Raw genomic sequence first — 14,119 nt, 5'->3', positions numbered from 1 at the left:
CCACAAATCGTAAAGAAATATCAGCCAAAAGTGCCGCCCTTGAGGGTTGTGTTCCACTTGAGTTCGCTAGGAAACTAGGACTTTTGATGAGAAAGACCGCTGGAAGGCTACGGAGTGTAGGCTTTTTCTGCATTATACTGGCCCGCTAGTGCTAAGGGAGTCACTGCCAAGTCCCATGCTTTTGAATTTTTTGACATTGCATGCAGGTGCAACTATTCTCAGCACTCCATCACTTTGCCAACAGTATGCAGACTATGTAGAAACACTGCTTCAGCATTTTGTGAAATACTTTGCTGGAGTTTATGGACAGGAGGAAGTTTTGTACAACGTTCACTGTATGTTGTATCTAGCAGCAGACGTTCGTTTGTATGGAACGCTTGACTCTTTTTCTGCATTTTCTTTTGAGAACAACATGCAGGCAATCAAAAAACTTCTTCGTAAATATGGTTGTGCATCGAATCAGATATATAATCGGTTAGAGGAAATACGTGCCTCCAAAGCACAGCAATGTTACTTTGAAAGGCGGCCAAGGGAATTCTTGCTGGAAAATGACGATGTGGAAACTCGCCCTCCAAGCTGTAGACTCCCGCAGTACAAAGGAAGCAGGTTTACATCCTTCACTCTAAGCTTGAGACCTAATGACGGCTGCTGCCAAATCAATGAAGATGTCATTCTCATAGAAAATTTTGCCCATAGAGTGTCTGATGGAGAGCCGTGCATAGTTGGCAGGAAGTTCTGGGAAACGGAACCATTGTACAATAGCCCGCTTGACTCTAGACGGGTTGGCATTTCAGTTGTGAGCAAACTCTCCTCAATAATGTGTTGGCCTATTGAAAATGTGAAAAAACTGGTGAAGATGCCGTACAAAGGCAAGTTTGCACGAAGTGTTGCTGCTTTTGCACACAGCATAATTTCTGGTAGTGCATGTACGAAGGGTCTAAAGCTTCCTAAGAAAGGCTGTTTTTTGAAACAAGCATGGACTTGGATATCATTTGGGATGTTAATCTGGTCTGATGGCTTCTTGAATTTCGTTGCACAGTGTGCTCTGTATTTTCATTGTGACAGCTTTATAACTCCTTTCATTTGATCGTTTCTTACAGTTTTTGTGGTGAAGGACCGTTCAGCATGTCTAAAGCATAAGGATGCTTAGCACCAGCATTTATGCTGGGACTCAGTTAGATAAGCTGTATTCTGGTCCTAAAATTTTAGCATCTTTGCGCTTTAGTTTTTTGCTCTCTGGGCGCCTACCCAGTTCTTGCATGCACTTGGAGCATTGGACTGCAGTTTGTCTTATGTGCTACCTTTTAATGTTCCACTCGTGCACATGTGCTGCTGTTTATATGGAAAGTGGCTCAGTCTTTTCTTGCTCTGAGAACAATAAAAATTCTAATTTTGTTACCTTGTTAAGAATGCTGCAAGCATTCAGCAGAACTATGCTGAGCTACGAATTATTTTCACTTTGGAATGTGATTCATTATGGTAGTCACCTGGCGTTGCTGATTCGTTATGGTTTTTCCAAGCACCCTTACTTTGGGTCCAGCAGAGCAAGCGCTTGTTTTGGGTGTCGTCCAGAGAATACAAATGGTCATCGATCTTCAGCTTATCGTTAACCAACGATACCATTTGTCCGTTCAATCTTTGACAGCAACAGTCTTCCACAATTTCTTGTACAACTTGTACAATATCTTTTGCATCGTCATTGCTGATGCTAACAGATGTGCCTTTACGTTTCTGACAGTTCTTAAGAACACTGCCTTTTTCTTTGGAGTCATAGAATTTCATAATTTCTGGTCTAGTGGCATAAATGATGTAAATGTACTTTTCTCAGCTCCTAATAAACTTGGTAAGGTGGGGAAGAGAAAGCGGGAAGATTTGAGACGAAAAAGCGCCTGCAATATAAACCATGCGAATAGGTTCGTTTCCTGCCAGATGGGCGTAGTATATCAAATTTCCTTTGTCTTATAGCCTCGCTTACATGGGCCAGACAGGCCGTTGCTTGTCAAGCTCATGGAACACACGACTTCTTTGGAAAAGAATGCAAACCTGGCAGAACAATACAACATGTCAACATGTACCATTCTTGGATGGTACTGAATTGTTATTTTTTCATAGTGGCTAGACCACCAGAGAAGTTGCGGAGGCCTTCCATATTATAAGGAAATGCAGTGGATGCATTAGCAAACCAATTTAGTTTTATCTGAAAGACAAATGGCCTGCTTCACAAAGGGTAGCATGTTAGGTGGGGTTACCAAGTATGTTAGGGCGACTTCATATTTTTATCTTTTAATCAATGCATCTATGTGTGATTATACGCATGTGGGATCGCTTTTCGCGTGTATAAATTGACTTGCTTACTTCGAATAAAATCCAGTTGTAGGGTCAGTGCCGTGTTAGTCTCCACGTTCTTTGTCCTGCTGTCCTGTGCTGCTGAAAAAAGCTCGTTATGGATTACCAACTCGCTCAATATACCACTCTTCTGCTCTAAAGTTACATATGCTAGGGGCGTTGTTTTCAACTCGCGACTCTAATGGCATTCGTGCATCCTTTGGCGCAAGGTGGCCAAAATTTGTTGAGCAACAATGCCGAGGGTGATTGCATTTTTGCCAGATCTAACGGCCCGGCACAAATCATCGTAACCACATGTCTAATCGGGGAAGTCCAAAGGTTAGCTATGAGCCATCATAAATTAGAATCATTTGACGAACTTGGTACAATGGTACGATGCTACAACTAAAAAAAATAGCAGTTAACACTTGGCCATGGCCCGTGCCATCACATATTACTTGGCTAACTGATCACAACAATACATGAACTGAGCTTTTTAAAGTTTGAAATCATTAAAGAACCTGATATCAAAACACTCGAGCATACAATTTCTTTTTCTTGCGATTAGCTTCTTGTTTAGGTAACAAGATAGCTTTTAACTACGGACTATTTTTTTTGTCATAGAGAAATTTCATGCGGTGGTCCTGAATGGGGCGAAGCTTCACTGTAGACATAGTCAACATGCTTCGCTTGTTTTCTTATGTCTATCAACACTATTTCTATGCTGCAGAAGCCATCTTTATATCTCAAAAAACCCATTTTAATAAATTAGTGACGAGCTTCGTTGAAACACCTGTAATTATTTGAGTTCTGGTCTGGAGTAACTTGTCTCGAGCTAGTTGAAGGCTGATTCTGCTCTTTGGATCTGTGCGCATTAACCCACTGTGCATGCATGTGCTGAACCTCTGCATGAGAAGCAAGCCGCCGCGGTGGCTCAGTGGCTATGGCGCTTGGCTGCTGACCCAAAAGACGTGGGTTCAATGCCGGCCACGGCAATTGAATTTTGATGGAGGCGAAATTATAGAGGCCTGTGTGCTGAGCGACGTCAGTGCACGTTAAAGAACCCCAGGTGGTCGAAATTTCAGAAGTCCTTCACTATGGCGTACCTCATAGCCTGAGTCTCTTCGGGCGTTAAACCCTCATAAACTATTAGCCATCTGCATGATAAGCAAGAGTTCTAGCAAGGCACGATTAGACAGAGGGCCTCTTTGGGAAACAAATGAGCGAATTAGTGTGTGTTGAATGTATACTGTCCCAATTCTCTTCTGTGGTCAGGTGTCCTTCAGAAATGTGCAGCACAAACCACTGGTTCCTGTCGAACCGTTGCGTAAACAGGAAGCAGTTTCAGCATTCCACAAAACTCTTTGGCATAGAAATCATGCATGTCTCCTACCAAATGCATTTCTACATCTTAAAGGGACCATGAATTGACATACCGAGGTTAAGAAAAGCACGAGTGATAGGTATTCTATCAGTCGTCATCGCACCGCAAATATTTTTAAGCCACCTTCGTTAAAACTGAAGGTCATCATCATCATCATCACCAGCCTTACTACACCCACTGCAGGGCAAAGGCCTCTCCCATGTCTCTCCAATTAACACTATCCTAAAGAAAAAAAATCCGCGTGTCGATGGAATTGCATAACCAGGCCTGGAGTGCGGCCTGATCTTGGTGACCAGAACCGACAACGCACTCTCGCACCAGAGCAGGATTTGGCCACCCTGGTGTAGTATTTGGCCACAACCTTCTATGATCAAACCAAAACTGAAGGTATCGGCGATTAAAAATGGTGCTCCACTTCGTATCCCTCAACTCATACACGCCAATGTTCCAGAGAAAAAAAGATAATAAAAACAGGCTTGGACTCTACCCCTGCACCCCATCCTGCCCACTCGCCCACATACGCTCTCTCAGCATGCCCGATGACGTCAGTAGGCTTGTCCAGACTGCCCTTTAACGTCATTGAGGTAGGGGATATGTGGTGAACAGTCGCCGTAATCGGTTTCGAGCTGCTGCGATAAACAATTAAAAATATTATTTGTAAATTATAAGGTCCACGCAGATTTGATTCAAATACTCACAAAGACCATCTCTACAGATCTGTTGCATTAGAATATGACCATCAGAGTCATTCCAGGGACCCTCTAGTACATACTTGACTGTGAAGAACTGTTATTACCCAAGGCCATCATAGCTTCACTAATCCGCCCTTGAAATCAACATAGTTCTGCCATATTATCATCGTTTGCTCTTACAGTAGGTAAACATCTGAGCGAACGGAATTTGGGTTTTATTAGACTTTTTAGCCTTTGTTCTTGAGTTTACAGTCCAATCTAGGCCAACAATCGCAAGCTGTTGAGAAATGACCTTTCTGTTATGAGTACATTGATATTCAAGGCGTGTAAATTTACATCTGCAGTTGCAGTAATGTGTGGTGTATGCACACACCTGCACCATTAGCACTACCTCCAGATGCCTTTCCAATGCACGATTGCCTGCGTTTGCAGATGAACAATGCCCTTGTGTCTTTGGGGCTTTTCACCTGCATATGTGACTATGCTTTGCTTCACTTTGCAGGTGTCAGGGCCAACAGAGAGAGTTAAAGGAATACAGGAAGCCTAAGGGAGGTCCTCCAAAACAGCTGCTGCCAACTACGCTGTCCCACAATGTTTTGCTCGTATCCTTTATTGTTGCATATTCAGTGATTTGCATGTGCAAAGATGAGTGCATAACAAAAAATGTGGTGGCGCTTTGGGCAGGATTACTTCATCATCGTCATTAGCCTGATTGCACCCACTTCAGGGCAAAGGCCTCTCCCATGCTTCTCCAATTCACCCTGTCCTTTGCCAGCTTCTGCCACCTTATGCCAGCACACATGTTAATCTCAACCACCCACCTAACTTTCTGCCGACCTTTGCTACACTTGCCTTCTCTTGGAGTACACTCTGTTACCCTTAAGGACCAGTGGTTATCATGCCTTCGCATTGCATTACCGTGGCTAAAATGCCATGGCAAGGATTGAGAATGATATCGTGTGTGATATTATTTGGAGCCCGTAGAAAAACATCATGTTTAGAACTTTGTTATCATATCCTGAAGCACAGTACCAGGTGTACTTTTGTTTTCTATCCTTATTTGAAATCTGCCTGAAAGAGAACAAATGGGCAGCTACATGTGCTAAGGCTGTTCTTGACCTCGCCTTTTATTCATTAGACCCTTTAGTATTGCTCATATCCTGTCTTTGCTCATGTACCGGGATCAAGCTCCATCTTGTTTCACTGCTTTTTGTTTCTGGTTTTCTTTTTAGCATCTTTGGAACCTTCTGATGTGACTATATGTCATGATGGAATTACATTAAAGGGGCCATGACAGCCTATTTTCACACATACCCTGCTTACTACATTTAATTATCAACTTGTTAATTTAAAATTCCCCCAAGCTTCAGTTGATTCTGTGGGATAAATATTTTTAAAATGAATTTTTGCCGTTTCTTCAGCGAACTGCTTGCTGGTCTGGGAACTTGTGATTGCTCACGTCACAGGGACATACCCATCCCGCGTCGTCTGCTGCGTGCTGTTGTGCTGTTGAGGTGCTTGCATACACACCGTACACGGCGGTCGCTCGGAATTTTTCTCTTTTTTAGCTTATCGAAATAAAATGCATTTTCAGTGTTTTCTTTTTGGTAGCCCTCAGCTTAGTACGCGACCTGAGTGATCCTTAAAAAAGCGGACTTACTCGTGGCACCCCTTTTCTGTTTGTTGAGGAAAGAGAAATCGGTGGACCCTTGCTGTATTATTTACGCTCATAAACATGTTATTTTTATGTTATGAGTGTAGTTTCTTTTGAGCAGTCAAGCTCTCCTGTATGTGAAAAGCGGCATGTGCCGTGCATGCCGTCGCCGATGTGCGCCATGAAAGCCACTGCGTTTTGTAGCTGGCTCCCAATTTCTTGTCCGCTATGCATCGGCTCGATAATTAAGCTCAAATCATCACAAGGTGGCACTAGAGTAACCTTGGGGCGCGAAAAGAGCAGAGGAAAGTGCCGAATGAGACGACTTCCCTCTGCATGTGTGCATTTGTAAGTCGAACACACATTCCCTTCGGCTCGTAGAACCCTTTTGCAGGAACCAAGTCGCTTGCAAAACCCTAGGCAACTTGAATGCTTTCACTGCCCACACCGATGAATAATCTCCGCCGTCTAAATGAGTGCTTGGAAATAATAGTACATCATTTAGCGTTTACTGTGCGTGCGCATTGTGTCCTGGGAATGCGACGATCACGACAACTGCAGTGCCGCGCTGGGGTTGTTTACATAGCTGTGTGCAAATAGTATGGCTCGTTTGCTTGGCATAAAACGCAAGGTGGGCTCTCCTTATCTTAAATATTACATAGTATTGCTCACAAATTGTAGTTTTACTCATTTACATGCTATGATAACACTGCAATAAGTGCTGCTGATGCTATATCGCCTGCCTGGGAAACGCTTCGCATAGGACCGGCGCTTCCCGCAAATTGTATCTGCATCCTTTTGTGTCATCAGTATATTTGATTTTAATGCGCTTTTGCTAAAGTTATGTTCAGACATTACTTGAATTAATTTAAGCAACCAGATTTGTTGTCCACAGTCGTCGCCGGCGGCTGCTACCGGCTGGTTTTCAGCACATGCTATACAGACTGGGTTACATATCGGCACTTCCGCCTTATTGTACTCGCACCCTGCGATGTAGGCAGTTGTCGCTTTGAGGGCACTGTGGCCAAAACTATGCTCGACAGCTCTTTTCAGGCGCTAAAACTTGCGAATTCGCTCTCCGCAATCACCGAAATCGCACACACGAATCCTGTTTACTCGCTAGGCCTCGTCACAAAAGGGGCTGGCGGTCCACCGTTGGCCGAAATTCAAGCATCTGGAGGATTTCCCCACTGATTAGTAAGGAAGTAGTAGTAAGTGTTTATTACCCTGTATCTGCCATCACGGTGGCGGCAGCACCTGAGCTGGGGCAGTGGAAATAAAGGATAGCAAGCAGTATGAAGGAATTGAATGTTAGAAGTGAGGGGATAGCGAGAAAGGGCATAGGGAGTGGTCATATATACACTATTTACAAAGGGTAACAATAAAGGTGTCCAGGTTGTGCGTATGTACAGTCAAGAAAGAAAAAATAAGAACGCGTGCACAACACTTTGCCCGCAACACCTGAAGTTGGGTGCCCAGCTGTTAATCGTCCTAGGCAGTGTATCAGGAGCGTTTGGTCACTGCACGTCACTACCTGGCGCAAACAGACGGGACGTCAAGCCCGTCTCTTCAAGAAATGCACAGAGGCTCACCAAGGTTCGCTCACGGGTGCGCACACTGCCCTGCGGCCACAATAGCGTATTGAGCGAGTCCAGGAGTATGCCCAGTGCCCTGTAGGCTGCGAGCATATCACGACGAGCGTCGGCGAAACGCGGCACAGCAAAGGAGCAGGTGCTCCAGTGTCTCCACTGCACTGCATCTATCACACATATCACTCGTCGCGAGCCCGTGACGCACTCTTCGTTCCCCAGGCCACGCGCAGCCTATGCGCGCGCTGAGGATCATTACGCGTTGGGACCGCGAAAGAGCTCGGCAGCCGTTGATGTTGGTAATACGCTCACCTGCGGCGGTGCGTGGGTCGGGGTGCTGCCATCGGAGATGTTCATGGATGAGCGCACGCACGTCCTCCAGCACAAGGGGGAGATCACTTGGAAGTAGTTGGTGCGCGACGGTCGTGAGTTGGTTGGCCTCCTCATTGCCAGCGATGCCGCAGTGGCCGGGCACCCACTGTGCACGCACAACGTACCTTCTCTGTGCTGGGCACTCGATGCTTGTGCGAACGCCACCCACTAGTGGGGTACCACGGCCATTGCACTGCAGGCGGGTGAGGGTGGTGCGGGAGTCGCATAGCAGAGCACTCCTGGGTGGCGGAGGGACGATGGAGAGCAGCATGTCCAGCCCGACCCAGATTCCCATGAATTCCGCCATAGTGTAGGAGCCCAGGAAGGTTGCGTGTTGCTGGCTGTGCAGCTGCAGGGTGTGTATGGTAGCCGCCACTGCGAGGAGCGGCTGTCACGGCCCACTGAGCCGTCGGTGTACACGAGGAGATGGTCATGAAGCTCCTCGTGTATGACGGCTCTGGTCAGCTGCTGCACAGGAGGGGTTTGCTCCACTTTCCCGTGATGCCGACAATCTCTTGCTGTATCTCCGATGCAGCAGGCCAGGGCGGGCAATGGCCGTAGGGGGGTGCGGCTTCTGTTAGGCGCTCATATTCCTGCAGCGCCGCAGCCATATGTGAGCGTGGGTGCGTGCGCATCCACTGCAGTAGCGAGCCGCCGTCTGGTGCGCATGGGAGCCGGTCTATGTAATGCCACGTTCTTCACGCTGCTTGGAGCTGGAGCGGCCACGCTTCTGCCTTTGCCAGTGTTGCTGTGCACTAGGAATTTTTCAGCACGCCGATTCACACGCGCAGGGACTTGCAGTGCTGGAGCTCCAGTTTTCTCCAGCAGGGTTTGCGCACCAAGACGAGCGGTAGCACGTAGAGTGCAGCCCCCAATCCTGCGGCGTTGTACAGTCGCAGCGCGGCTTGCTGGGTGATGCCCTGTCCTTGAGCGGTAAGCTCGTGCACGGCGGCGGTGATCCTCTTCATCTGCAAAGAGGACTTGGTTGCAGCGGGGCGGAAGGAAAGGCGCCGGTCGATGGCCAGGCCAAGGTACCGCGCCGATTTACGCCAAAGAATCGAAGTCCCGTCCAGTGACTGTGGCGTAAGGTGCGCGCGCGAGCGCGAAACGCAAGCCATGGTTACCGATCTGTGCGCGTCCAGCGACAGACCTAGGCCGTGCAAGCAGGCGCCATTTGCTGCCAGCACTCCCTGAAGGCACTCCTGCACATGGAGCGCCTCGCCCGGTGGCCGGCCCCCGGCACCACAGAGCAATGTTGTCCACGTATGTGTACATGTACACATGGTGTCGGCCGCTCGTGGGGAGGCAGGCCGGCACCGCTGACATGGCCACATTAAACAGAAACGGTGATAAGACAGAGCCCTGCGGCACGCCCAGTTCCACCAGACGAGGCTCGGAGAACTTACCCCATACTCGTACTCGCATGGTGCGCCCGCTCAGGAAGCATGAGCATATTGCAAATGGTTCCCGTTCACACCGGCTCCCTCAAGCACCGCGAGAATTGGTGATCGGTGGACATTGTCAAAAGCTCTCGAGACGTCCAGTAGCAGCAGCAGCGTGACCTGTCCTGCCACCCTGGCGTGCTCCACCGCTGTGACGTCCGACATCGAATCAGCCGTACACCGCATCCCACGGAAACCCGTCTGCCGCTCCTCAAACAAACCAACCATCTGCAGCTCACTCGTTCAAACGCTGCAACGCCATATGCTCCATGAGCTTACCCGCCGCTGATGTTAGTGCCACTGGTCGGTATCCGTTCAGTTCCGTAGGTGAGCGCCGTGGCTTTCGAATAGGACAGACGACAGCGGTGCGCCAGTCCTCCGGTAGCTCCCGGCGTTCCCACACCACGTTAATCTGCTGCAGGAGGATCTGTCGTTGCTCCGCATCCAGGTTTCGCAGCATTTGGTAGGTCACCCCGTTCAGTCCAGTCGCCGATCGGCGGCGACAGCGCTACAGCACGTTGTTCAGTTCCGTCACGGTGAAAGGCACGTCACAGGGACCTTCCAAGGTGACGGGAGAGGGAGTGGCACCGCTTCTGAGGCTCTCGGGTGCAGCCTTGCTAGCTGCACCTGCGGGGCTGTGCGGCATGAACCGGTCGGCAAACCGCTCTGCGAGGTCTTCGTAGCTTTGCCTTCTGGATATAGCCAGGTCAGCAATCAGTTGATGGTTCGCCTTCGGTTCTGGGATGCACCGCATGGTGTCAAACAGCATCCGCAATCTGGCGTCTTCCTCCATCTTTTGGCATAATGAAGCCCACTGCCGACGGTAGTTTGTTGGCGTGGCGGCGCGCTGCCGTGTCCATGCGGTTGTAGACCGTCCAGTTGGCAGTTCTGTCAGTCCGTCGCGCCCTTCGCTCAGCACAGTCCCTTTTCTCGCGCAGCTCGAGCAGTTTGTTGTCTGGTGTGGACTACCCCGCTCTCACCCCTGCTCTTCTGGTGGCTGCAAGGGCGCTCTGGACCAAACTATTGAAAAAGGGGGTGTCTGAGGCGGCCACCTGGTCTACAGCCTGTCTGAACGCACTCCAGTTGACGATGGAGTATGAGTGTGTGGCGTGCGCCTCCGCCGCAGTGGGTTCAATCAGAATTGAGTAGTGGTCCGAGCCGCAAAGAGATGATGATTGGTGCCATGTCATGTCACCTCGATGCTTCTGGATGCAAAGGCAACGTTGATGCAGGAGTTGGGTGTTCCGCGTCGTCGAAAGGTGGGCTCGCTGGTGTTCAATGGAGTGAGTCCCAGCTGCGTTGCTGCGTCATGCAGGCCGTCTCCTTGCGCAGAGTGGCGCGCACTGCCCCACGCACTGTGAAGTCACCGCAGATGATTTGGTGCGAGGCACAGCACGAATTCACTGCACGAAAACATAGCGCGTTCCACGAGACAGCTGGGCGCACGTAAACGCAGGCCATCGACATGTCAACACCACCGATGCGCACTGTCACCACAACACACTCCTGGGCATCGGTTGTCGCCGCAGCTGAGCCGATGAGAGTTAGTTGTACATCCCGCCGCACATACACCGCACACAGCAATTTCCCAGGCCCGTGGGAGCAGTCCACACGGCACTTCAGCACAGGACATCTCCTCACAAGTCGTTGCCGAATGGTAGCCGACATAGCCGGGTAGCCGTCGTTGGGGCTCCCCATTGTGGACCCGCACATATGTCTCCTGCAGCGCGATAACCTCCGGTGCTTTCAGCGATTCACATGCGGAGCTCAGAGTACCGTGCTGCAAGAGAGTAGACGTTCCACTGAAGGATTGTGGGGATCCGTGGTGGATCCCGGCGACTAGCCATGCTTTTCGGCATCCTGTCGAAGAAAGCCTGCAGCTTCTAAGCAGGCCCGGCGTTCTTCTGATCCCTCTGGAAGCAGGGACCTGAGCGCCCGCAGGGCGAGCTTCAGCTTCAAAGCACAGCAAAGTTACCTCCAAAGCACAGCAAAGTTACTTTGAAAGGCGGCCAAGGGAATTCTTGCTGGAAAATGATAATGTGGGAACTCTCCCTCTAAGCTGTACACTCCCGCGGTACAAAGGAAGCCGGTTTAAATCCTTCACTCTGACCTTGAGGCCTAATGACGGCTGCTGCCAAATCAATGAAGATGTCATTCTCATAGAAAATTTTGCCCATAGAGTGTCTGATGGAGAGCCGTGCATAGTTGGCAGGAAGTTCTGTGAAACGGAACCATTGTACAAAAGCCCGCTTGACTCTAGACGGGTTGGCATTTCAGTTGTGAGCAAACTCTCCTCAATAATGTGTTGGCCTATTGAAAATGTGAAAAAACTGGTGAAGATGCCGTACAAAGGCAAGTTTGTACAAAGCCTTGCCGCTTTTGCACACAGCATAATTTCTGGTAGTGCATGTACGAAGGGTCTAAAGCTTCCTAAGAAAGGCTGTTTTTTGAAACAAGCATGGACTTGGATATCATTTGGGATCTTCATCTGGTCTGATGGCTCCTTGAATTTCGTTGCACAGTGTGCTCTGTATTTTCATTGTGACAGCTTTATAACTCCTTTCATTTGATCGTTTCTTACAGTTTTTGTGGTGAAGGACCGTTCAGCATGTCTAAAGCATAAGGATGCTTAGCACCAGTATTTATGCTGGGACTCAGCTAGATAAGCTATATTCTGGTCCTAAAATTTTAGCATCTTTGCGCTTTAGTTTTTTGCTCTGTGGGCGCCTACCCAGTTCTTGTATGCGCTTGGAGCGTTGGACTGCAGTTTGTCTTATGTGCTACCTTTTAATGTTCCACTCATGCACATGTGCTGCTGTTTATATGGAAAGTGGCTCGGTCTTTTCTTGCTCTGAGAACAATAAAAATTCTAATTTTGTTACCTTGTTAAGAATGCTGCCAGCATTCAGCAGAACTATGCCGAGCTACAAATTATTTTCACTTTTGGAAAGTGATTCATTATGGTAGTCACCTGCTGTTGCTGATTCGTTATGGTTTTTCCAAGCACCCTTACGTTGGGTCCGGCAAAGCAAACGCTTGTTTCGAGTGTCATCCAGAGAATACAAATGGTCATCGATCTTAGCTTATCGTTAACCAACGATACCTTTTGTCCGTTCAATTTTTGACAGCAACAGTCTTCCACAATTTCTTGTACAACTTGTACAATATCTTTTGCATCGTCATTGCTGATGCTAACAGATGTGCCTTTACGTTTCTGACAGTTCTTAAAAGCACTGTCTTTTTCTTTGGAGTCATAGAATTTCTTAATTACTGGTCTAGTGGCATAAATGATGTAAATGTACTTTTCTCAGCTCCTAATAAACTTGGTAAGGTGGGGAAGAGAAAGCGAGAAGATTTGAGACAAAAAGCGCCTGCAATATAAACCATGCGAATAATTTCGTTTCCTGCAGGTGGGCGTAATACATCATATTCCCTTTGGTTTATAGCCTCGCTTACATGAACCAGACAGGCCGTCGCATTGTCAGGCTCATAGAACACGAGACTTCTTTGGAAAAGAACGCAAACCTGGCAGAACAATACAACTTCTCAAAATCCAGTTGTAGGTTCAGTGCCGTGTTAGTCTCCACGTTCTTTGTCCTGCTGTCCTGTGCTACTGAAAAAAGCTCGTTATGGATTACCAACTCGCTCAATATACCACTCTTCTGCTCTAAAGTTACATATGCTAGGGGCGTTGTTTTCAACTCGTGACTCTAATGGCATTCGTGCATCCTTTGACGCAAGGTGGCCAAAATTTGTTCAGCAACAATGCTGAGGGTGATTGCATTTTTGCCAGATCTAACGGCCCGGCACAAATCATCGTAACCACATGTCTAATCGGGAAAGTTCAAAGGTTAGCTATGAGCCATCATAAATTAGAATCATTTGACGAAGTTGGTACAATGGTACGATGCTACAACTAAAAAAAATAACACTTGGCCATGGTCCGTGCCATCACATATTACTTGGCTAACCGATCACAACAATACATGAAATGAGCTTTTTAAAGTTTGTTATCATTAAAGAACCTGATATCAAAACACTCGAGCATACAATTTCTTTTTCTTGTGATTAGCTTCTTGTTTAGGTAACAAGATAGCTTTTAACTACGGACTATTTTTTTTGTCATAGAGAAATTTCGTGCGGTGGTCCTGAATGGGGCGAAGCTTCACTGTAGACATAGTCAACATGCTTCGCTTGTTTTCTTATGTCTATCAACACTATTTCTATGCTGCAGAAGCCATCTTTATATCTCAAAAAACCCATTTTATTAAATTAGTGACGAGCTTCGTTGAAACACCTGTAATTATTTGAGTTCTGGTCTGGAGTAACTTGTCTCGAGCTAGTTGAAGGCTGATTCTGCTCTTTGTATCTGTGCGCATTAACCCACTGTGCATGCATGTGCTGAACCTCTGCATGAGAAGCAAAGCGCCGCGGTGGCTCAGTGGCTATGGCGCTTGGCTGCTGACCCAAAAGACGTGGGTTCAATGCCGGCCACGGCAATTGAATTTCGATGGAGGCGAAATTATAGAGGCCCGTGTGCTGTGCGACGTCAGTGCACATTAGATAACCCCAGGTGGTCGAAATTTCAGAAGCCCTTCACTACGGCGTACCTCATAGCCTGAGTCTCTTCGGGCGTTAAACCCTCATGAACTATAAGCCAT

The 14,119-nt window shown here is 47.9% G+C and overlaps 1 pseudogene; it reads left to right on the top strand.

Annotated features, from left to right (window-relative positions):
- LOC144102492 (uncharacterized) overlaps nucleotides 1-14,119 on the top strand; it is a 108,706-nt pseudogene that overhangs the window by 46,833 nt on the left and 47,754 nt on the right.

This window comes from Amblyomma americanum, chromosome 8 (genome assembly GCF_052857255.1).
Source record: "Amblyomma americanum isolate KBUSLIRL-KWMA chromosome 8, ASM5285725v1, whole genome shotgun sequence".
In the NCBI taxonomy this organism is placed as follows: Eukaryota; Metazoa; Arthropoda; class Arachnida; order Ixodida; family Ixodidae; genus Amblyomma; species Amblyomma americanum.
This window is presented reverse-complemented; position numbering and strand designations above follow the sequence as displayed.